Here is a 24,728-nt window from a genome sequence, read left to right on the forward strand (position 1 = left end):
TTATCATTGCTCACCAGTCTGCAGGTCAGGGGTCTGGTTCTGCTGGTCTAGGTCAGACTTGGGTGATCTCAGCTGGACTCATGTCAGCTGTGTGTTAGGTAGATGGATCTAATGATCTTGGCTGGGCTCTCTCACATCTCTGTGGCATTGGTTGGGACAACTGGCTGATTGGACTCTGGCTCATGAGGGCTCTCAACCTCTAGCAGGGCTGGAGGGCTTGTTCACCTGGTGAAGGCAGAGATCCTAAGAGAGCAAGGCTCTTGAGGCCTAGGCTTGGCTTGGACACTGCCACTTCTACTTCAGTCTATTGGCCACATATGTGCCCACATACATGTACGAAATGGACACAAATAATAAATAGATATAACAACAAGGCAGTCATGTCAATTCCAAACTTCCCTCACGTGTGGCTAAGGGAAATGCTGTGAGTCCCCTTCTCTCTCTAACTTTTATCCAGATCATCTGCCATTGTCTTCTGTGTTTCAGGCAGTCCCTGACACACTGGTTTATATTGAGCCACATCAAAATGGTCACTTCCTTGTAACAGCCAAGAATTTTATACCTCTCTGTTTGTAATTAATCAAGGTTTAGACTTTCTTATGAGGTCTTTTTCTAATTATCCATAACTCTTCACTACTGCTATAAAAATTTATGCTAATGCCAAAAAAAGGGGAAAAATCAGAAGCATGTCTCCTCCTCATAGCTTGTAACAAAAAAATAAATATTTCTGGCCTGGGAGCTGCCCAAAGGCCCTCTCCCCATCAGGGATCAGTTCTTTACTTGATACGTTCTTTGTCTTTCAGATACCCCTCTCCACTTCGCCTTTTTCTAGAACTGTGGCTAAAACTGCCTGCTTGTTTCATTGGGGTTTTGCTGCATAACTTCCTAATTCCTCTGTGTGTTGCGGCAGGAAATGTGTTTTATATGTCCCTTTTGTCCAGTGCTATGAAGCAGTTTGAACTCTCAATAGGTATATGATTCATTTACAGTCAAATCTAAATCTTTGGTAAAGAAAGAGACTGAGAATCTCCTCCAAACCAGAGAGAACCAACCAGTTTGAAATCATTATTTCATGACAAGTTTGTAGAAGAAGGGGGCTGAGAGCCAGAGCTTTGGAGTCTAGTTTCTTCCCATTTTTTCAGGTACTGCTGTAGACACCAGAAACGCAATGTTGAACAAGATGCAGACGGTGCCTATCTGCAAAGAGCTCATTCTAAAGGAGGGAAACAGATACACAGAAAAATTTAAAAAAAAATGCTACGAGGAAAATCAAAGTGGGTGATCTGATGGACACTGCCTGGAGGCTGTTTTAGGTTTGTGTCAGAAAAGGCTTACTAAGGACGTAATATTTAATCTGACACCCAAGTGATGGAATCAGCTACACAAAGAGCAGTGAAAAGGAAATTTTACAAAGAAAAAACCACTTTTGCAAAGGCCATACTGTAGATAATTTCAGAGTGTTTGGGGAACAGCAAGAAAGCCAGGATTGCACATATATAATGGTGGCTGCGTTGGGTCAGTTAACCCAGAAAGTAGATCCAAGACCAAATTAGAAATGCAAGAGATTTGTTGGTTAAATGCCTGTGAAATATAGAGGCGACAAGAAGCAAGTGAAGGCTGCGAGATCCCTTGATCATAATGCAGGTCTGACACCTGGGAAAGGAGAGCAAGAAGAATGGAGGATTAGGTAGAAAGAGCCTCAGACTGCAGTGCAGCTCTGAGGAAGTTTCAGCCAGGCCCTGGGAGCCCCAGATTAAAGAACGTCCATTCCAGGGGTTCCATGTTGGGTAGAAATGGCCCTGCTCCAGGGGCCCTGCTGTGCTGAGTCATTAGCTGAGAGCAGCCTGGGGAAAGCGTGGCCTCACTTTACTGCTGTGGCAGCAGGAGACTCCTCCCAGCAGGTTCTCTCTGAAGGGAGATCTGAGTGGCACACCTCCTTGGCTGGTAGTAACTTCAGAACTTCTTTGTAAAAGTGACTCAAGATGCTAGTCTGCGGGGAAGAAGGATTGCCACATCTTGCGGGGGTGGGGGGAGCATCTGGTGAGCAGAAGTCAGATACGCTGCTAAATATCCTACAATGTACAGGACAGCCCTCCACAACAAAGAATTATCTGGTTTAAAATGTCAATAATGCTCAGGTTGAGGAAACTTGATTTACATCAAATTGAAAAAACATCAACTATATTTATAAAAGAATGCAAAGCGGTGAGCATGGGGGAGCTGATAAGACATGTGGCACATCACTGCACATCTGGATAGCATTGTAAACCCAAAATTCTACCTTCAACCGTTGCTCATTTCCTATTTCAGTGTGTGTTGTCTACGAAATAAATCACACACACATTGAAAAGATAGTATGAAGGCAGAATGCCACGTACACCCAGGAGTCCTGCTTCCTCTACCAGCTGTTGGTATGTGAGTCCCATATATTGTCCTCACTGAGAGCAGGGTTGAGGAAGGATGGTCTTTTTTATCAGAAGAGAAGAAAATGGCCCCAAACTATACCTTTGTATACAACACGTACAGTGTTCTTCACAAAATTACCATTCTAATTTAAAATGTAATTGTTTAACAAGCTTTAGTTATGGGTGGAGTTAACAAAACCCCTATTTTCCTTTCCTATGAAGGAGTGCAAACACTGTCTTCATTATCCCATTCTCCAGGGTAAAACTGTAGCTGTGAAAATGTACTCTGACCAGTCTGCTGACAGAACACTCTCACAGCCAAGAGTGGAATTTCTCAGAGCAGATATGAGGAGTCTTGGAAATAATTTATTTGAAAATATGAAAGTAGCCCAGAACATGAGATCACTCTTGGCAGCCTAAAAAAAGAAATAGAATTGACTATTGTGCTCATAATGTGCAAAACCTTGATGAGCATTCCAGGAGCTCAGCTGAAGGTCACAGGAAGAAATCAGACACAGAAATTTTTAAAAGAAAAAGAAAAAGGAAGAAAAATCTGTCCAATCCCCTGCCTCTGTCCTGCACTGATGCCCACAGGAGACGGAACAGTTGATTATATGGAGGCAAAGTAATTTTAGTGCCAGTTAATACTTCTGGGGAAAGAGGAGTTGGAAAGGATCAACCAAATTGAGAGGTAGGAGTTATCTCTGGATTTCAAGTGTCTGTTTCACTCTTGTTCCACTTTATCACAAATAATTATTAAGTGACAGGAAGGTTTTGTAAAAGTATCTAAAAGAATGAATAAGGAGAGTTGGCAGAGTTATAAAATGACTTTTCTGGGTTTATGAAATTGTTTGAAAGCCAGATATGGCCTTAAACTTAACATGGTATAAAGGTCCAACCCAGCTATTACAAGCTGATAATAAAATTTTAGAATGTCTCTCTCCTCTACAGCTAATGTAAGCTTTACTTAGAAGGAAAAAACTGGTATCAGTTTCCGATAGGAACCTGGCTTCCATTCATGGCAGACATCCAAGGAACAAGCTCTTGGTTCGAGCTTCTTATATTATGTAAGGAAATTCACAGACAGAAGGGTATGCATTGAGTCTCTGGGGGCTAAGACCAAACTAAGGCTTTTTAAACTTACTTGTGCCATTTAAATCTTTATAAGATTCAAGAACAAGATTTGCCTTCTCCTTTTTAAGTCCACGGGAGAAAAAGACCAATTTGGAAAATCTGGACACCATTGTACTACTGACGCCATGACATTGACAAATAAGCCCGACATCACTGAGCCTCAGATTTCTTTTTGTATACCTGCCTGTCTTGCCTCATTTAACAGGGAATAAATGCAATAACAGAAATAAAATCCCTATGGCTCTTCGAAAAGCAAGATGCCATGGAAGAAAGACTTTTTAGATAATTTCTTCTGCTGTGATGGGCTTAGATCCGGGAGATGGAGGCAAAAACTGCCAATCCCCCTGATTGTGTGTTCACTCATATTCACTACCCAAAGCTTCCCATTTTGATTGTTCCCCTTGATCAGAAAATGTAGAGTGCAAATGTGCATTCTTAGATGCAGAAAGAATAAACATCCAGGATCTTCAGAAACACGCATGAGGAGCCTTCAGCTTGCAGAGCAAGGGCCTCATGTAATAGACCACAATGTTTACATGATTCACTACAGCTTTTGACACTCTTCACAAATCAAGTCTGATTGGGTTTCTCATTGAAGCGATCTGACAGCCTAACCAGAACGCCTCCTGGGGCTGTTTTTTTTTTTTCTTCTTCTTGGTAATAGATAAAAACAAGCCCAGACAACAGTCCGTTTGGAAGTGGTAATATCCAAACTTAGTTTTCTTTTTTATTTATTGTCATGCAATTGCTTCTTTAACCCACTCTATTGATCTTGAGTGGGAGGCGGAGGGGGTTGGATGGAAGAGGAGTATTGCTCAGACGCAGGCATCAGTGGTTTGGTCCTGAGGGAAAGAAACAAATAGTCCCAATCTAGAAGAAAGGGGGGAGGGTTAAAAAAAAAAAAAAAAAAAAAAAAAAAAAAAAAAAAAAAAAAAAAACAGAAGATGGACTGGTTTGCAAAGGATCCCAGTGGATTCCTGCTTACACCAGAGCATCATTTAAGCCTATGTTCTTCCATCCACCTTGTTTGCTGTAAATAGCTGCCCATTATATCAGGTCAGGCAAGTGGCGGGGCGTCACAGCTCAGTGGCCGTGATCTGCCCGCAGAGCAGCAAGAAAGGTCCCCCAGAGAGCAAACGCGCGTGTCAAGTTCTGGAGCCATCAAGGTTCTAAGCGACAGTTTATCTTGAGGGTTTAAAACATGCAAGCTGTCCCTGCTTGCTTCTCTCTCCTCCTCCCCCAACCACGGCTCTCGCTCCTCTCCTCCCCTCCCCCCCACCATTTATCCCCCCCACCCACCAAGTCTTTTTTCCTCTTGACAATCTGCTTGAAAGAAGACAGATGCTAGAGCAGTTTTCCTTAAGTCGGCTCTAATTCCATAAGGTACAATCCACCAAACGGAACTCTGTCCATCTTTTGAAAAGGCTAAGATCCTGAGGCAGCCCCATTTATTATTTGTCTTGACACTGACACAAATATTTTCAGATGGGTTAGAGTCTGTCACTTTACTATCCTTATGTTCTTTGCCCTCAATAAATAAGACACATTAAAGTACTTAAAGGCAAACAAAGAACTGTATCCTGGGTACCATTTGTCCTGTGGTTGCCATGTTTAATTGAACATTTTATAGCACTCTAATGCCATGTCAGGTTCTTAATGTGACATGTGTTCCTCTCTTACATTATCAGGGGCTAAGAACATTACAGAAACTTCCTTGGATTCATGTGTATGAGAAATAAGATTTATCCTGTGTACTTCGCTGAATCATTTATGAGTTGCCTTATCTCACCCAGGCAATTTTATAACTCGTAAATGGCCCCTCTGGTCTGCTATCTGGATTTTGTTTACGGTAAAATCCCAAAATAGTATGACTATTTTCAAGATAGCAAGCTAAATTTTGCTGTAGTATAGAATTACCCTGTATCTGTCCTTTACTTTGTCATTTACTGGTCCCAGATACCAGGCATGGAACCAATTAGGGGGCAGGGGTACTAATGTCTAGCATTTGGGGATATGTGGTCCTATAGGGTAAGGGTAAGAGCTGGTGTCTGTTAAAACTCATAAAGCAATTATAGTGTTAAGCAATTAGCTCTAGAGAATCTGTCCTGGTCAGAGCTGAATGGTGGCAGCACCTCTAGCTGCTTACATTCTGACAAATAGCAGCCTTGTCTCAAGAGGATGCACACACCAAACCAACATTGAAAAAGTACAGAATGTTGGTTAAACCAATAAGGGATTAACTATGTTTTAAAAAGAGAAAAGCATACATCAATGTTAAAAGTAGGTAATAAAAGGAGAATTGTGGGAAGTTGTGTTTTGTTGTGTCATTTTCAATGAGGGAAAACTTAATGAAGTAGATGGATGGGCGTTGAGTTCTTAAACCAGAGATAGCCTGCTCCCTGGTTACTAAGTCCCTGCGGTGGACAAAGTCCTATGAGTGGTCAGCCAGACAGCACGATCCCATTCCAGTGCAGACATGGACAAAATAATTTAAACATATTTCAGAGATGGCTTATACAGACAATGTGTTTTCACCAGCACATGGCCATACTGTAATATTTTCCCCTGAGTATTTTGAGTTTTTCTATGTATTTCTGACAATAAATACAACTTAATATTTATTTCTGATGTCTATTTACTTCAGGGTGACCACCTTAACTTTCAAAAGCTCCATATAATATATAAAATATATGAGCTAGTCTTTGCTTTGAATCAGAAACATGTATTTAATTTTTCAAAAATTACCTTTAAAATTCAATCATAAACCAAACAATGGAAAGGATTTTTTAACATTTTTCATGGGAGGCAGGGCAGCACAGTGAATTGCATCTGGATTTCATAGCTGTCTCTGTCATTTTCCTCTCAAGTCTCAGTTTACTCATCTATAAAATGAAAATAATGAGATTTATATTGTAAACCTGTTATGAAGATTAAATATGAAGTGTCTAACCCCATACCTAAAACATTTATAGGCACTAAATAAATGCCTACTATTATTTTTGCTGCTTTCATTATTATCAGATTCATGTAAGTTTGACTTGTGAAATGCCAGAAAAGACTGTGTATAAAATTTGGCAGATATTGTATCACTGCCTTTTTCTTTAACTTTCCACCATAGATCATGTAGTGGCAGGATAAGGGTGGGCCAGTTGACTACATTCATTTATTATTTCCACAAATATTTATTGAGTGCCTACCACATAAAGCATTATAAGAAATGACAAGAGAAATGGCAAATACTCCAGTTAAATAGTCATGAGGGTTAGAGTTACAACTGAAAACTACAGTCCTCAGATTCATATGTAACCTCCTGATAGGTTTTCAATGGGGTGGGAAGTTCTGGATTCTATCCAACTGTAGTGCACCCCTCATGGGAAATCTACTAAATCTGATTCAGATATTTTGGTCCAAAACCTTGCTCCATTCCTAAAGATTTCTTTAAATTTCCACCCCTACCATCTTAACATAAAAACAATGTTATATCTTTCCTTAGTTGAATTCATCATAAAGGAAGGCTGGCAGACCCATTCTTATCTCTCTATCCTTTCCATTCATTGTAGAAACCTCTGTTATTAAAATATTTTTTACAGATGGGCAATTCATATCACGCCTATAATAAATCTTTCCATTTTCCCCAGGATGCAAATGTGAGAAACATCAAAGAAATTCAATTATAAAAACCTATTTTCATTCAGTTAAGGACAGGAAAATTTATTATGGGTTGCTATTTGCCATGTTTCACATGGGCATAAATGAATTCAATTTCAATCAAAGTATCAGCTCTGTCTTAATGGATTTTGACTGGACTAAACACAAGCCTCTTGGCTTGAGAAGATGCACTTCTACAAATATGCTTAAGGAATGAAGACTTTATAAAAATAAGTAAGATACCTAGACACATTTAGGATTTGATTCCGGACATACTTATTTAAGCAGGATACAAATGAGGTATAGGACAATTATGATTTTTTTTTTTTTTTTTTGTGAGGTGATCAGCCCTGTGCTAACATCTGCCAATCCTCCTCTTTTTTTGCTGAGGAAGACTGGCCCTGGGCTAACATCCGTGCCCATCCTCCTCCACTTTATATGGGACACCGCCACAGCATGGCTTGCCAAGCAGTGTGTCGGTGCACGCCCGGGATTCGACCCGGCGAACCCCGGGCTGCCCCAGCAGAGTGCGCGTCCTTAACCACTTGCGCCACCGGGCCGGCTCCCAATTATGATTTTGATGGATGACTTTTGTCCCACTTTAATAGCCTAGTCTTATCTGAGAAAGAAGAGTAAGGAGATGACCACCACCACTCTGCTGGGCACCCATTTGTTTCTCAAAGACTTCTACATGGTTTCTCTGCCTCAAGCTGCTGTGCAAGGGATCTTGAGATGTACTCGAGCATCAGGATATCTAGGGGCCTTGCCTTCTTTGTAACGTGCCGGATTTTATATGGACCAGCAGTGTATCCTTTCTCTAAAAGGCTTCCTCCTTCTGCTCACTTATTACAGGAAGCAGCACAATAGAGAAGTTTTACTTTTTCTTTTAGCCATAGGATCTGAGTAAAGTGTACAAGTGAAGCTGCTCCAAATGAAGTACAAAGTAGGTTACCATAGCGCCCCTTTGCCCCAAGTGGCAACGTGGGTCTCCAGCTGGCAAGGGTATATTGGTACAACCTCTTGTAAAATAATTTGGCTTACTTTCATATCATTCAAACTCTGCATGACTCAGGTATATACCCAATTCCCCTCTTGGGTATATACCATAGAGACATTGTTGCCTATGTGCACCCAAGGAACTGTACAAGAATCACCTTAGCAGCACTATTCATAATAACAAAAACTGAAAATGCTCCAAGTGCCTACTAAGAGCAGAATGAATATGTAAATTGTAGTATTTTCACACAATGGACTACTACAAAGCAGTGAAAATGAATAAATCATATCTTCATGTAATAATAATATTAAAAACAGAGTGGGATATGAAAAAACAAGTCACAGAAAATTATATATATACATATAACGATACTATTTTTACAAAGCTCAAAATCATGTAAAAACTAAAACAGTGTTTACCTCCAGTAGTTGGAGTAGGTGCAGGGAGGAGCACCTAAGTAGTAACAGCAGTGGTAGTCATCTTTGTGGTCTTCAGTTGAGTAGTAGGTGTGCTACTGGTTATTTTATTACTATGCCTCACGATCTATAGACATTATTTTGTGTATTTGAAATATCATATGATAAAAAATAACATTTCATTTTAAAAAATATTACCTAAAACAAAAGGTCAGTGAACTTCAAACCAAACCACATGTACGTAGGTCTCATCGTGATAGCTCATTTCTGAGCACCTGACAATGGAGAGATGCACGAGTAGACATGATTAGTATACAACATACAGTACTATTTCAGAATTTATCTGCAAGTCTTGCTTTAAGTTTTCCAATGGTATTGATAGGCCTTTTTCACATCTATCAAAGTTCATGAATGAACTTCTAAGGATCATATTTACTTGATAAAGCTTCCAGGAACTCTCTAAAATTGTCATGCCTAAAATATCAAATGGAATTGTATATATTCCCATTTTGGATCTGAGCAGCAAGTCCTTTATCCTCCTCACAGATTTCACAGAGCTTTGCATGCAGAGTCACAGACTAAGGAGGTATTCATGATAACAGTCCTACAGTTTATGTGCTGACAAATTCCCACAGTAGCTCTCTTTTGAAAAATCTTTGCTATTTTCCTCTACTTCAAAATAGGGTACCATAACCTATCTTTGTTTCTCAGTAAGACGGGAAGCTTGTAGAGGTTATATGTGTTCAGAGTTTTAAGCCCTGGAGAAAGGTGCGATTCAAAGTCATGAGGAATTTAATAATGAATGTATCTCCATTCCTCGTATTTGTAGTTGAAATATATAAACATTAAAAACTAAAAAATATGGAAAAAAAAATATGGGCTAGCAATTCTTTATTTTGCAGCTGATATCATAGTGGAAAATGGTTTCTCCTTTTAATCTGAAACATCAGGAATTGTTTTCATTACATAATCAAAAAATGCCAAAATGGAAAGAAAATGTTAAGGTCAAAGTTCTGAAAAAGATCTTAAAGATCCAGCTGGAGCCCTATTATTGCAATTGTAGTTATTTTCACCCAGTGATTAGGAAATGCCATTATGAGAGAAATTATTGGTTGTAAAACCACGGCAAAACATGTTGACCTAATGGCTATTCCTCAAAAGTAAGTCAAAACATTCCACGAGCTTCTCTTATTGATTGTTGTTCCCTTGTGCACCTCTGGGAATAGAACAGCAAAGAAATGTTTTGATCGGAGAAAGAGTGACCTTTTCCATGGAAGCGTTTTAATGCTGTGATATGCTGAAATAACTAACTGAAAGGAAAACAAACAGGGGAAAAAAAAAACCTTATTATTTTGTAACCCATGGGGAAATGGGCATTTTTATACTTTTCTGCAAAATCAGAGCTCTGGTAAAATTCTCGAGGCTAGCTCTGCAATGTGGTTCTCTCGACTGGAGCAGGGTTTAGTGTTATCACATAACCAATGAAGGCGCACAGGCCAACACTCAAGGGCCTGTACTTGTGCTTCTCTATGGACGCCTAGAAGAAGAAGTGCGCACACAGGGGCAGTAATGAGAGCTGTCATCTCAGATGTGCCCACCATCATGCTCTTTCCCTGCACCTACATCATCTCACTCCTCACACCAACACTCTTAAGTCGCCATTCTTATCCTTGTTATACAGCTGAGGAGTCTAAGGTCCAGTCTGTTAAGTAATTGCCTGAGGTCACACAGGGAGTGTGTGGCAGAGTTTGATTCTATGCCATAAGCATGGTTTCCAACAATGGGAATTATGGGTGGGTGCTCAAAGGACCTGTGGTTTATGCTATGGAAGAATTACCAAATTTGAAGTGTAACTAATATGAATAATTACTGAGTAGGTCCTTAAGCAAATAAGAACCACTTATTCTACATTCAGGCATTTGCAATGGTAAAAACAAAAGACAAGACAGGGACTTAAGGTTATTCTATCAGCATTTTTCTGCTTGAGTTCAGCATTTTGGTCCAAATCTGGCTTTCTTTTTCCGTGTGTAGGGATTTTATCTTCTGTTAGGATAAGAAGTGTTCCTTGATGTTAGCAGTTTGCTCTATTTATCAAGAATTTCATTCAACATATCTCTGTATTTAGATCAACAGATGGGGAGGACAAAAACATGACAAATATCTTCAGAAAAACAAAATATTTAATTTGTAATGAAATAGCATGAGTCTATTTGAGCCTGCTATCTTCATGAGCAATTCACTGCTACTGGCTGTTTGGTGTTGGCAGTCAGCATGAATCACGAGAGAGCATATAATCAAGGACAGGCTGTTCTCACTTTCCCAGTTAAAGAACATGTCTAAAATTTGTTATCATCCTTGAGAATAGACTTTCAAATCCACAGACATTAAAAAATGGTTTGGTAAGTCAAATAGCTGATTAGACCTACAGAAATGAATTGGAAAGAAGATGCTATGTACCCGAAGGGTAGCAAATAAATGTTTCTCAGAGTTCTTCAAATATAAGTCTAATCAAAGAACAAAATATCAGTACATCAGTACAGGGGTAAAGAGCATGGATTCTTGAGCTAGACTCCCTGGGTCCAAATCCCAGCCCTACTCTGTCTAATCTATATGACCCAACTTATACGGGTAATAGTTGAAACTTTTTGTATCTCAGTTTTTTCGCCTGTAAAATGGAAAAAATAATACTCTCTACCTTATATTTTACAATTGCAAAGCTTCTATTGCATCATAGTCTGATAAAGGTATACAGGGTCAATAATTAAGGAAAACATAAAACGAAGTTTGTCTTTTGCATTTCCAGTTTTATAGCCTTCTACTCTTCTTTCCCACACCCCTGCCTTATTTTAAGAAGCCAATATTTTCTGAAACCTTATAATAAGATGTTCATTTATCTAGTCAACCAATATTTATTGAGTACCTACTGTATGCAAAGCATGTTCTAGATACCAGGAGACAATGGTGACTACGATAATAAAATCCATGTTCTCCTAGAACTTAATGCTAAGTGTGTATGAGGGAAGGAGTAGGGGGCTGTGGGAGAAATATGTAAATAAACAAAGAAGATGATCTTGGATTGTGACAACTTTTAGGATGGAAATGACAGAATGAAGTGTAGGGGAGGTCAGGGTAGACCACTTTGGTTGGGATACACAAGTCTCTCTGAATAAGTAATATTTAAACTGAAATCTGAAGGAGGACAGCCATTCAAAGACCTTGGGAAGCCTCAAATGCCAAGGCTCTGGGGCAAGAAATAGCTGGTGCTTTGAGGAACCAGAAACACACTGCAGTGGGAAGTGGTGCAAGATAAGGCTGGACAGAGAAGCAAGGACATTTCTCCCAGGTCCGTGTAGTCCAGGATCAAGAGTCTGGCAATTGAGTTTTACTCTAAATGCAGTGAGAAGCCATTGGAGGGCTTTAGGTGGGGAGGTGATGCAATGAGTTATATTTTTAAAATATTATTTTTGCCGTTCTGTGAAGGAGTAAATAATTTTTTTAAAGTCTGAATAAGTTTCAGTATAAACATTACTGCTTCTAGGCATTTACATTGGTCTTAGCCCAAAGTCTTTTGAATGGAATTTCTGGCTTCAGAAAGCAACTTCAGGCAGAAGTTTTGCTCTTGAAATCACTACCTGGGAACAAAGGAACTGAATTCTCTTGGGTTTCTTGATGGATGAAGTTTTCTCCCTTGGTTAATGTCTACTTCTCAGAGAGGAAGGTAGGGCAATCTCCCAGTTCTGGTTCCTTAGGCCCATTCCTAGAAACGCTGGAGCCCTGGAATATGTCCTGGAACATTCTCTTCTTCAGCCGCAGGCCCCAAAATGGTAGGTCACAATGACCACTGCCTTTAACCTAAACCACCACCAAGCCTTTTCCTTTTCCATCTTTCTTCTGCTCCAGTACTGCCAGATGCTGAGGGTCTGGGTCCACTTTCACCATTCTCTCTCCCTCGCCCCATGCCCTGCTGTGCAAGGGCACATAGTGGTTATTACACTGTGAGTAAAGGGAAGAGCCCTTCACTCTCCAGCGCCCAGTGAGGAAGGCCATTTTCAGCTCTCTGGCTCATTGGGCAAAGGAAGAAAAATATGCTGCTCTCAGATCTTTCAAACTGAGGTACGGATGACACTCATTGCCAGAACTCACTCCTCTGCGGCACATTTATTCTTGTCATTTAAAGGGGGCAAATGTTGTGAATGCTAATACAACTGTGCCTAAAAAATAGTTCTTTTCTGAATGAGGAGATGATCTCTTTAAAATGAGCTTCAGGAGAAAACACAAAGAACAGTGAGAAGAGAAGGAGACACAGTGGCCTGGGCAGCCATGGGTGAAAATGATAATAAAAGTAATAACTAAAGTTGAGCATTTAATTGGTGGCAGGCACAATTATATACACTATTGCACTAAATACTCACAACAAAACAATGAATTAAGTGCTATTGCTCTTATTTTATAAATAAAGAAATCAAGGCTAAGAGATGTTAAGTAAGTTCACCAAGGTCACACAGCTTTTAACAAGAAGAGTCAAAGGTCAACCCCAGGCAGTCTGTCTTCTCACTCACTCCAATTCTTTTTAAAATTAGGAAGCTTTACACAAAATGATATGGCACTATTATAAGAAATAATATTGAATGCTTTGTAGAGGTAGAACACCTAGAAGAAAGATCAAAAGGACATAACACTTTTGACAATGAACTATGTCTTATTCAACTTTATATCATCCCTTCCTACCATAGCACTTGTTGAGTTTACTGCCCATGCACTATATTTATGACACACCAAAAATGCTTGTCCCAAAGATAGTCAAAGACTAGACTAAAAGAAGCAATGCCTGAATTGTTTTAAGTGAGATTTAAGATTTAGCCAGGCAAAGCTCTTACAAATTTAAACTTTAGTGTCCAGGATTAATGCAAAATAGCATTTCCTTACAAAATAAAAACTTAAAAAGTGAAAGGAATGGGGCTGTGGTGCATCACAATAACAAGGATCGCACTGCTGAACATAGTAGGTCTCAGGGTCTTCATTGTATAGAAACAAATATGGCTATTGGGGTCTTCCTATTCTTTGGCAAGTTGACTTAGGTTCATTCTTAAAAAAATAAACAAATAAACAAGTGATAGATAATATCTGTCAGTCTCAGAGTCTTGATAAGGTCTAGTCCATGTTGACTCCTGATTAAATGAGACCCATATGTTCGAGAGCCACATTCTATTTGCCCTACAGTGGCACCATGATAAAATCAAGTCTCGCCAAATTACAGAAGATCATTATTTTTTAAAGTCTCAGCACGTATTAATATAATAAATCTAGCTACCCTAGTAGACAAGATTTCATGCCGGCAAGATTCTTTTTTGTTGTTGTTATAATTATTATTATTTACCTAAATGGCAGAATTGTTTTTAAAGGTTTCTCTTTTTGTAGAACTTTGGAGACATAAGAAATATGTACCTTTATGTTTAAAGAAATCCAGTTTTGCTCTGTCCTCAAGAAAACAAGCGTATACTATATTGACGCTAGATATTTTCTAAAGCACATACACACAGAATTAGTCTTTTGGCTGTTGCATTGCTCTAAAGAAGTTCATTGCATCTGGATTTCTCAGGCAGCCACACAGAGCTAGTACATGAAAAAGGAACCTTTGAAAAATTGTAAAGGTCTATGAGTTGCATTTTGAAGTGCCAAAACCAAGATGCCGAAAATACTGACTAAAACAATTACTGTGCCAAAAATACACACAAATTAAATTTAAGTTGCAGAGGAACTCAGCAAGACACTTAAAGTTGAGTTTCCAGCGGCTCATGGGTCTCAGATAACAGGCAGGCAGTAATGTGAGATTAGACATATTTTCTTTCCTGCTTTTCTGCTCAACATTGCTCTTTTATGAGTCCGGTAATACGTTATTTGGGGCTATAAGAAATTCGGTGGTGATGAAATGAGAAAGTGTGTGGGAACTGCATTGGCTTATTTTATACACAGATGGTCCACAAGAACATTGGTAGAAGTCTGATAAAATATCTCTTAGGAACTCCACATCAGTAAGCTATCGTGACTACTATTGCCACCTTAGCCACCCAGCTGTGACAAAAGACCTAGCACATATTTGAAGATGACCTTTACTCTCTTGCGCAATTTCATGTCTTCTTCTGAGGTCCCATGGAGAGCATGTTACTGTGCTGCTGTGCCGCAGGGGGTACACTTTCCTCTGGCTGCTGTTCTGCCTCAGTCCCTGTTTTTCCTGCATTCCACACCCCACACACAGACTCCTGGGATTCCATTGCTTTTCCAGGCAGTCTTCTTAAACAAGAGTCTTAAAAGAGTTTTAATCCAGCTTTCTCTCCACCTGGCCCACATCTGGTCCATGAGAATGTTCAGTCATTCTTGCTGCCCACCATTGGCACTCCCTCTGCCACCTCAGGCACTAGTCACAGATTCTGCCCTTAGAGTCCTCAAGCTTGTGTCAGGCAACAGCCCACTGTGCCCTCCCAACTCCTGGGGACACATGTTAAGCTCTCCAGGGTCTTCCTTAAGCCCCTCTCACCAGAGTGAAGGCAGGGAAGCAATCTCCACCCTTCCTCTGTGAAGTGATGCTAGGAATCATAGCTCAGCTCTCCTCCAAGCATCATAGCACAGGTCTCCCAATTCTCCATCTCCCTTTCCGTTTTATACCCTCCTCTGGAACACAGCACCTATTGTATCCTGGTATTTCAGCTCTATGTTCACATTTAACATCTCATTATAGTACGAACCTTAGAGTTGCTATGACAAATGAATAAGATAATCTAGGCAAAGCATTTAGCACAGTATTAAGCTCTTTAGGAGTAACCACATTATCACTGCTGATACGAAGACTATTACTTTGAAATATAGGTCAGTTTAAGCACCTGTTCTTTTTAGCTTTCTTTGTTACATTTTTTAATTTCCTTTAGGGAAGTATACCTTTCTGGTATACACCAAAGCAACATTTGCTAACTTAAAAGTGACACAGTTCCATTTCAAATTTTCAGCTGTCAATTTAGAAATGTGTTGACGTTAAGATCCTTTTGCATTTTCCCTTACATCCACTGAGGTGAAATGAATCAAATTCCCATTTCCAATCCAAGGTCCCATTGGAGGTGGTAGTTCTTCATTTCATATTTCTCTACCTCACGAAGGGTCCAAAACTCTTCTCTTGACAGGAAAATTCCTTTCTTCTGACTAGTCTCTATAGTCCATGTTTAAATATTGATGTTAACATTTGCTAGCACCCAAGCATTTTAGAGGAGGTAGAATTTGTTTCATTCTTATGTGTAGCGAGACCTCATTCAGTCTGACCCCAAAAATTCAGAATTCAGCCTAAATCAATATTTGCATACAAGACAACAAGTTTTAGTGGAGCAGAGGAGGTGGCATTTGGGGCAATATAGTAGAAAAACCTCCCCACTAAAAGAACGTAGAAATTCTGCTTAGAGTAGAACAGAAAACATTTTTACATAAGTGTCTGACATTGAATAAAAAGGGAAATCTAGTGTACTAAAAATGAAAAGAGGACATAGTGATTTTAACTTATATAAGACTGGAAGAGGACCCTAGTGGACGCCTATGGCTTGGGGGCTCAAAGAGGAAGCTAGAATTTCAAAACCACAAAAGGCCGGTAGGGGTGGTATGCAGTCCATGTAAAGCAGATAGCTGGTAATGAGATCCCCATTCTTGGCAAATGTATGTGGAACATTTACTAATTTTGACCACAATCTAACTCATTAAACAACTCTCAGTGTATTTCAAAATATGTAAACCTTACAGAATATGTTGTCTGAATACAGCAGAATTAAGGTAGAAATCTATAACCAAAAACAAACATACTATGGAATCTCCATACTTCTCAATAATAAGAAAAATATCTTCTAAATTACCAATGGGTCAAAGAGGAAATCAAAAGGGAAATCTGACAATATTTTCAAATGAATGGTGATAAAATACTACATATCAAAACTTGTAGATGCAGCTAACAAACTGTGTAGAGAGAAATTCGTAGCCTTTAATTTAGAATATTTAAAATAGAAAAGCTAAAAATCAAATAGCTAAGGGTTCATCTCAAGAAGATTAAAAAAAGTAGGAAATTAAACCCAAAACAAGAAGAGGAAGGAAATAATAAATAAATAACAAATATACAATAGAGAGAATCATCAAAGCCAAAAGTCAGTTCTTTGAAAAGACATAAAATTGAAAAAATAATCCTATCAAAACTATCAAGAAAAAAGTAAAAGCAATAACAAATAACCAATACCAGGGATGAAAAGAGGGACATTATTATAGATCCTGCAGATATTTAAAAAATTATAAGTATAATTTTGCAAAATGTTACCATTGGGAAGATGGGACAAGTGTACAAAGAATTTGTCTGTATTCTATTTTACAGCTGCATGTGAATGTACATTTATCTCAAAAATTTCAATTAAAAAGCAATACGCAATATGAAAAAATAAATAAAATAAAAAATTATAAGTATATAGAATGTCCCTTGATATGATGTGATGAGAATGGTACTTCATTTCTCTGGTCTTCCTCCCCAGTTTCACCATGAGAAAATATTAGAAAACTCAAATTGAGAGATATTCTACTAAATACCTGACTGGTACTCCTCAAAATGGTCAAGGTCATCAAAAACAAGGAAAGTCGAAGAAAGTGGCACATGACAACTAAGTGTGATGTGATACTCTGGATGAGATCCTAGAACAGATAAAAAAGGCATTAGGGATAAGCTAATGAAATCTTCTGTAAGGAAGATTAGCCCTGAGGCTAATATCTGTGCCCATCTTCCTCTACTTTATACGGGACACCGCCACAGCATGGCTTGGCAAGCAGTGCATGGGTACATGCCTGGCATCTGAACCTGTGGACCCTGGGCCACTGCAGCAGAGCACACGCACTTAACTGCTACACCACTGAGCTGGCCCCAAAACTAATGAAATCTTAAAGTATGGAGTTTAGTTAATAATAATCATAATAATAATAATCAGTATTGGTTCATTAGTTGTGATAAATGTCCCATAATAATATGTTAGCAATAAGGGAAATGGATGTGAGATATTATGAGAATTCTTTCTACTATCTTTGCAACATTTTTGTGAATCTAAAACTATTCTAAAATAAAAATTTTATTTAAGAAAAAATTGTAAGGGGATATTATGAACAATGCCAATAAATTATAAATTTAGATGAAATGGACAAGTTCCTAGAAAAGCACAACTTATACAAACTGACATAAGGAGAAATAGAATATATAAATAGCCCTATAATTACTCAAAAATTAGATATGTAATTTAAAATCTTTCTACTAAAAGCTTGGGCCAGAGAAATTCATTGGTGAATTGTACCAAATATTTAAGAAATAATGCCATTTTTGCACCAACTCTTCCAGAGAATTAAAGTAGAGGGAATACTTTCTAATTTGTTTTCGTTCTATAAAACTTGACAAGAACATTACAAGAAATGATAATTGTAGGCCCATCTCACTAATAGCATAGACATAAAAATCTTAAGATATTTGCAGGGCTGGCCCAATGGTGTAGTGGTTAAGTTCGGTTTGCTCTGCTTCGGCAGCCCTGGTTCGGATCCTGGGTGCAGATTTACATCACTCATCAAGCCATGCTGTGGCGGCAACCCACATACAAAACAGAGGAAAGATTGGTACAGATGTTAGCTCAGGGCCAATCTTCCTCAAGCAAAAAGGGAAGAGTGGCAATAGATGTTAGCTCAGGGCCAATCTCCCTCACCACAAGAAAAAAAAATTTTCAAACTGAATCTGGTGATATATGAAAAGATTAATACAACACAACCAAGTTGAGTTTATATCAGGAATGCAAAGTTGCTTTAAAATTTGAAAATCAATCTGTGTAATTCATCACATAAATAGAATAAATAGACCAATAATATAAGCATCTCAATAGATGCAGAAAAGCCCCTGTTTATAATAACAATCATTAGCAAACTTGAAATAGAAGGGAGCGTCCTTAATCTAACATGATTGTAAATATAAAAAATAAAAAGAAATCTATAGATAAAATATTAGAATTAATAAGTAATCTTGCAAGGTTACTGGATACAAGATCAACATATGAAATGCAATTTTATTTCTATAGACCAGGAATGAGGAGTCAGGAAATAAAAAACATTTTGAGATACCATATATAATAGCATCGAATATTCCTAGATACCTAAAAATAGACATATTGAAAGATATAAAAATCCTGCACACAAAAAGCTATAAAATATTATTGAAGGAAATCAAAGAAAACTTCTTGAATCCATCTGGAATTAATTTACTTAGAATGTGAGGTAAAGATTTAACTTAATTTTTTTCCAATTAGTGAAGCAACTGTTTCAGCACATTAACTGAATATTCCTTTGCTGATTTGAAATGTCAGATTTCTCATACACTAAAATTTTATTTATGCTTGGGGCTATTGCTGGGCTTGTTCTGTTGAGTAGTCTAATCTTGTACTAACACTAAATAATTTAAATATGATAGCTTTATAATGTATTTTATTATCTAGTAAGACAATTCCATCATTGCTGAATGTTTTAATTCCTTGGTCTTCTCTATGCTTACTCTTTGAAATGAGCTTTAGAATTTGTTTGTTGTTTCTCCCTCAAAATACCAATAAGAATTATTACTGAAATTGTAAAAAAATCTATTGGTTAACCAGAATTGAGGCTTGTTTATGACATTGAATCTTTCCACCGAGTAATATACAGTATAACCCACTATTCTTGGCAGCCCTGTGTGAGCCGCAATAAAACAGGAATAAAACAGGAACTTGAAATTGCTAAATCTTTCTTTGTAATAAAAATGTTTACTAATTCATGCGGGATTTTGTTTTAGAATGTCCTAGGTTCAAATCGTACCTCCATCTCTTTCTAGCTGTGTAACCATGGAACATAGAATTAATCTCTCTGAGCTGCGATTTCCTCATAGAAAATCCTTTTTATAGGGTTTCTCTGAGACTGGAAAGAGACTATATACAAAGTACTTAGCATATTGCCTTACCCGTGGTTAGCATTTAAATTATACTAGTTGTCATTCTTGTTGCTGTTGTTACTATTATTCTCTCTAGCACCTGGTTCAACTTCTTTTCATGAAGGTACTCAATAGATATTTGTCGAATGAATGCATGCATAAGCATATTTTTTGACCAGTGACATTTGAAATAAGGAACTAAAATTCTCTTTAATCCACTTGTGATTATACTGGAAATAACACAGGAAGGGAACCATGTGCTTTCTCCATAGCCAAAAGGAAAATGCACTACCACTCGGCTGAATCTCCTTTCCCAGCTGGTATTTCCAGGTACCTAAGTGGGGCTCAAGGCAGACAACAATAAATTCCCAGCTTAACAAAGAGTGGATGAAGTCCCCTTACCTTTTCTAAGTACAAAGTTCCATAAAGAAAGCTAGAGGAAAAATATATTTCTTATTGGACTATTTTGGAGAAAAACAATTCACTCATTTCAAAGAATGACTAACACTTATCAGGAGAGATTCATTTATTTTTGTCTAGATGCTCATAGTTAAAACCTACCTGCTGTCACACATACAGAAATCCCAGACACTGAAAAATACATGAAGAAGACCCAAGGAGGTTCAAGTAACAGCAATGTGATCAGGGAACTGGGGCTTGGCTAGTCCTGAAATTCCTTCAGCTCCTCCTCACAGAGCTTGCTTCTCGCATTGTAAGTGAACAGAGAGAATGGTATCTTCAGATTTAACAACAACAACAAAAACCCTCAGATTCATTCTGTATTCAAGGTGGGCTGCTGTAGAACAATTTGTTTCACAACCAAAAGTTGACAGAACAAATCCAAAACATTTCTGTGTACATGTTTACATGCACAGCGATTGGCATCCGCGGAGGGTCTGAAGGTGTGCCTGAAGTCCCTTATGCTTTTTGTAACATTTTCAAATTCATTGCTGTCTTCCAGATGACAGGAAATTCAGGTCTGCCTTCCTCCTGGGAGATCTTTATTCACAGACAAGTCAAAAACCCTTGACAAAAGGCAACCAAGGGAACTTGTTGACCTTTTAGCTGTCTGGCTAACATCAGTGCAAGTATTGTTCCCTGATAAAACAAGAAATTCAATTCAAGGGGAAATTTAGAAGGCATTTGAGGCACTCTCATTTTATTTTACCTCTTGGGCTGTCTTTCAAACTGAGAACAAATGTAAATAAACAAGAACTGCGCTCTGATTCCACAGATTCAATAACAAATATCTGGTCTCACAGCTTGATGTAAATGAGACATTGTCTGTCTCCTTATTTATTGCTCCTTTCAGCCATTTGTTGAATTTTTTTTCTCTTTTCCCATAAACACACACACACGCACAGACACACACAATTATTAAGTTAAAGCTTCACTTCTTTGGCTAGATCATTTGTTTTCTTTTTCCCATATCATTTGTTACATGTAAAAAGCTATCCTCCTTTTATAAAGAAAGAACAAATCACAACCCAACAATACTTTCTCAAATATTTGTTACCAAATGTATCCAAAGTGTGAGTATCCAAAGTGAAGATTTTCAAGGGAAGAGCTTGCTACTCCAATTATATAATGGCTTATTTAGTTTGTAATAATTTTTATTTTAATAGACCTTGTGTAATCAAAATATTTTTTTTGATTGAAGTTGATGAAACATTCATTAATCAAACAATTAAGTGTCAGGCACTGTGCTGGGAAAATAAAGTCAAATAAGACAGAGGTGCTGCCTTCAGGAAGGAAGAGCCTCAAGGAAGACCAATATAGACCAGATCTAGAAGTTCACCAAAGTGCATGAATTGCACTCATAGCTGTACAAGGAAATGACGCCGCCACATGAGACGCTCACAAGTATTCTATTTCTGCTTAACAGCATCTCATATTCCCATAATTTCCATAGAGACTTCACCTTTGAACTACTCCAGCTAAACTCAGCAATTTTGAGTAATATAATAGTTCAATGTGCTATGGGGGTGCCTTGGAAGATGGTGTAAGAAGAAGGAAGAGAAAGAAGTCTTTTTCAGATCTATCAAATCTTACTTTATTTAGAGGTTTAAAGTGCTTACAAGACATAGTACAGGAAAGCGTAATAATGGGAGAGAGTCTGAGAGCCTCTTAAAGTTTATAGAATTATCAGTTACTAAAAGGTATATGCTATAGGTGCCTGCACTAAAATTTTTCTGCCTTCTTAAGAGCAGAAATTGTTGCGGGGAGGAGGTGGGAAACAATGTTATCTTCTATCTTTTACCTTTGTACTCTCCATTCCACCATGTCTTGTCTGCTAGAATATAATCATTTATCATAGTTTCTAACAACACCAAAAAAGTCTTAGAAGCACACAGTGGTAACAGCTAAGCTAAAAAAAAAAGAAAGTTTTTTGGTTTGCTCCTCCCAGTGAACCCAATCCTTTGAACTCAGGAAAATTCATGCAAGGAGGGAGTACATCATCACCCTGTTTGGCTCCACTCCAACTCACCAAGAGCATAACTCCAGTCCGATGCGTTAACCCAAAGACACATAAGCCAGGAGTGACTGGGATGGAGAGCATGGGCCAGATGGAAAGTTGGCTCTTGTAGAGTTTTGCCACTGAATGACTCCTGAGGACTTCCTGTGCAGCTGAAAGCCAGGCCCTCAGAACCAACCTGCCCCACCACAAGATGGCAAAGGAGAAACTGAGCAAAAGTACCCATGCCTTACTATTCACACATTTCAGTCCCTAATTAAAATATAATTCCAAAAAACCATGGCCACCCCACTCTGCAAAACTCTCGAATTTCTAAGCATAATCCTCATAGTGCTGTGATTAGGATGTTTGCATAGTGCCCTGGTCACATGCTTCCAGCTCAGGTTTCCTCTCATATAACGCTCATCCTACAGCCTGCAACAGCAATTGTGATGTGTCTTTGGCATAGCCAGCGCATGAGACCAGACACCAGGCAGAACGAAGCCCCAGACCTGCTCTGGGGCCTTCACCAGGAGGGTCAACACTGGGGTCTTTCAATTTGTTTTTACCTTGACCCAGTAAGAAATACTTTACATCACATTCCAGTGCACGCACACACACACAGTCATAAAACTAAAACAAAAATTTCACAAAAAAATTATTATTATACTTACAACATTCACGGTATATCAATTTTTTTTTTACATTTTAATCTATTTGATTTTTTAGTTTCTTGTTTTGACCCACTAAGTTGATTTCAAGACCCAACGGTTTATCACCTGTGGTTTAAAAAATAATCTTGATCTATCCGTCCACCCACCTACCTCCCAACACACACACCCTAGCTTGCTCAGCACAGTTTTGAGACTGCTGATAGATACTAAGTCCATGGAACAGAGTGAAGCTGTGTGGTATGAACAATGAAATGCCTCCACATGTGAAATTTTATATGCCCATTTAGAGGTAGATCAGGATGCTCAACAGAATTTAAGATCCTTTTAATGGAAGATGCCTGAACAGTAGTGTGAAGGGAGTAGCGCATCACTCTCCAGCTCTCTCTACTGTCTATCCATAGATTGAAAGGCAGAGAATGAATCTGAAGTGCTTACTCTCTCTGTCTTTGCCCCATCCTGGCTCACATAATGTGTGAGTCACACATATGCATGTGTGACTTAACTATATTTTTCTTTACAATAAGGCTCACATCCGAAGTCAAACCTTCCATCATATGTGACACTATTAATTAACCACCCTGTTGAGTGTGTCTATTGCATTAGACTTCAGCTACCAACCCTTGCAGGGTCTGGCACTGTGTAAGGCGTGCTTACTCTGTGCTCCCATAGCAACATGCATTTTCCTTTTCTACTGCTTTCATCACAGTGGTGGTGATGGTTGCAGCAAAACTAGGCACTCTGTGAGGATGACAAAGGATAGGAATCATGTCTCATTCATCTTTCTATCTCCCAAATATAGCTCAGAGCCTGGAATGTAGCAGTTGCTCAATAAATATTTGCTGAGTAAATGGATGAATGGATGGATGGATAGGTGACATCAAAAAGATCCTTAACCAAGTTAAGGATCATATGACAGTCTCTCATTGGGGAGAAATCTGCCTTTTAGGGAAATTATTTGTTTATTTTTAGTTTTTTAGACTTCTTTGTGATTACTCCCTGCTTATAGAGTAGGATAAGCAGGACTACAGACGTATATTTATTTGTTTAAGAAACATAACTGTGCCCCCACGATATGCTTAGCCCTGTGCTAGCAAAAGATCTGCCCTGAGCCCTTAGTATCTACTTGAAATGGATCAAAGAATTCAATCATGTGTGATCCATATGTGAGATCCATATCCAGGCACATTGTAGAACTCACTGCTTAATCCACCCTGTAACTTGTTCATCACTCAAATCCACCCGCCACCCACAGCAGAGTTTTCTCATTGATCCTGTCCATAGGCAAGTCAACTTTTGTTTGAAGAAATCAGTATCACAGTGGAATTCAAGTTTAAGGATAGTTCTTCTCCTCACTTTCTCCCGTAACCCTTTAAATATGCCCCAGCCTCAGACAATTATAATGTCTAAATTTTAAGTAAGGATTTATAGTTTATAAAAGGCAGTCATATAGACAATCTCAATTAATCCTCATAACAATTCTGTGAGGTAAGAGGGATCCTACAGGTTCACAGCGACCTTGTCCTGCTTTTGTCTTCCTGATCTTTAACTCCAGTCATTGATTTTGGTGAAGCACAGCTTTGTTCCCTGGACTGTTCCAGAACTAGTTAGTATTAGCAGATTGCTGGCCAGCTTCTGACATCATCCAGAATTTATTCCTGACAGTGTTCTATAAATTATGTGTTAATTTAATTTCCCTTACCATCCATATGGCCCTGATCCTATTTTTAAATCTAGCCAATTGGTATTGGTCATACCTACTCTAAAGTGCTAAAATATGGTACTTAGTGAATAATGTTCAGAGCAAGGATACAATTCTTCAGGGGTTTTTATTCTTCTAGGAAAACACACTAAAGAAAAGGAATATTCACACACATTTTATTGAGTATTTATTTCATAGGAGAGAGCAAGAGATTGAGAGAGATTGGTGTAAAAGAACCTCCTAAGAAGACACAAAGGGGCAGGAAATGTGGGAGAAAGCACTAAAAACATAGATCTGTCAAATTCCA

This window comes from Diceros bicornis, chromosome 1 (assembly GCF_020826845.1).
Source record: "Diceros bicornis minor isolate mBicDic1 chromosome 1, mDicBic1.mat.cur, whole genome shotgun sequence".
In the NCBI taxonomy this organism is placed as follows: domain Eukaryota; kingdom Metazoa; phylum Chordata; class Mammalia; order Perissodactyla; family Rhinocerotidae; genus Diceros; species Diceros bicornis.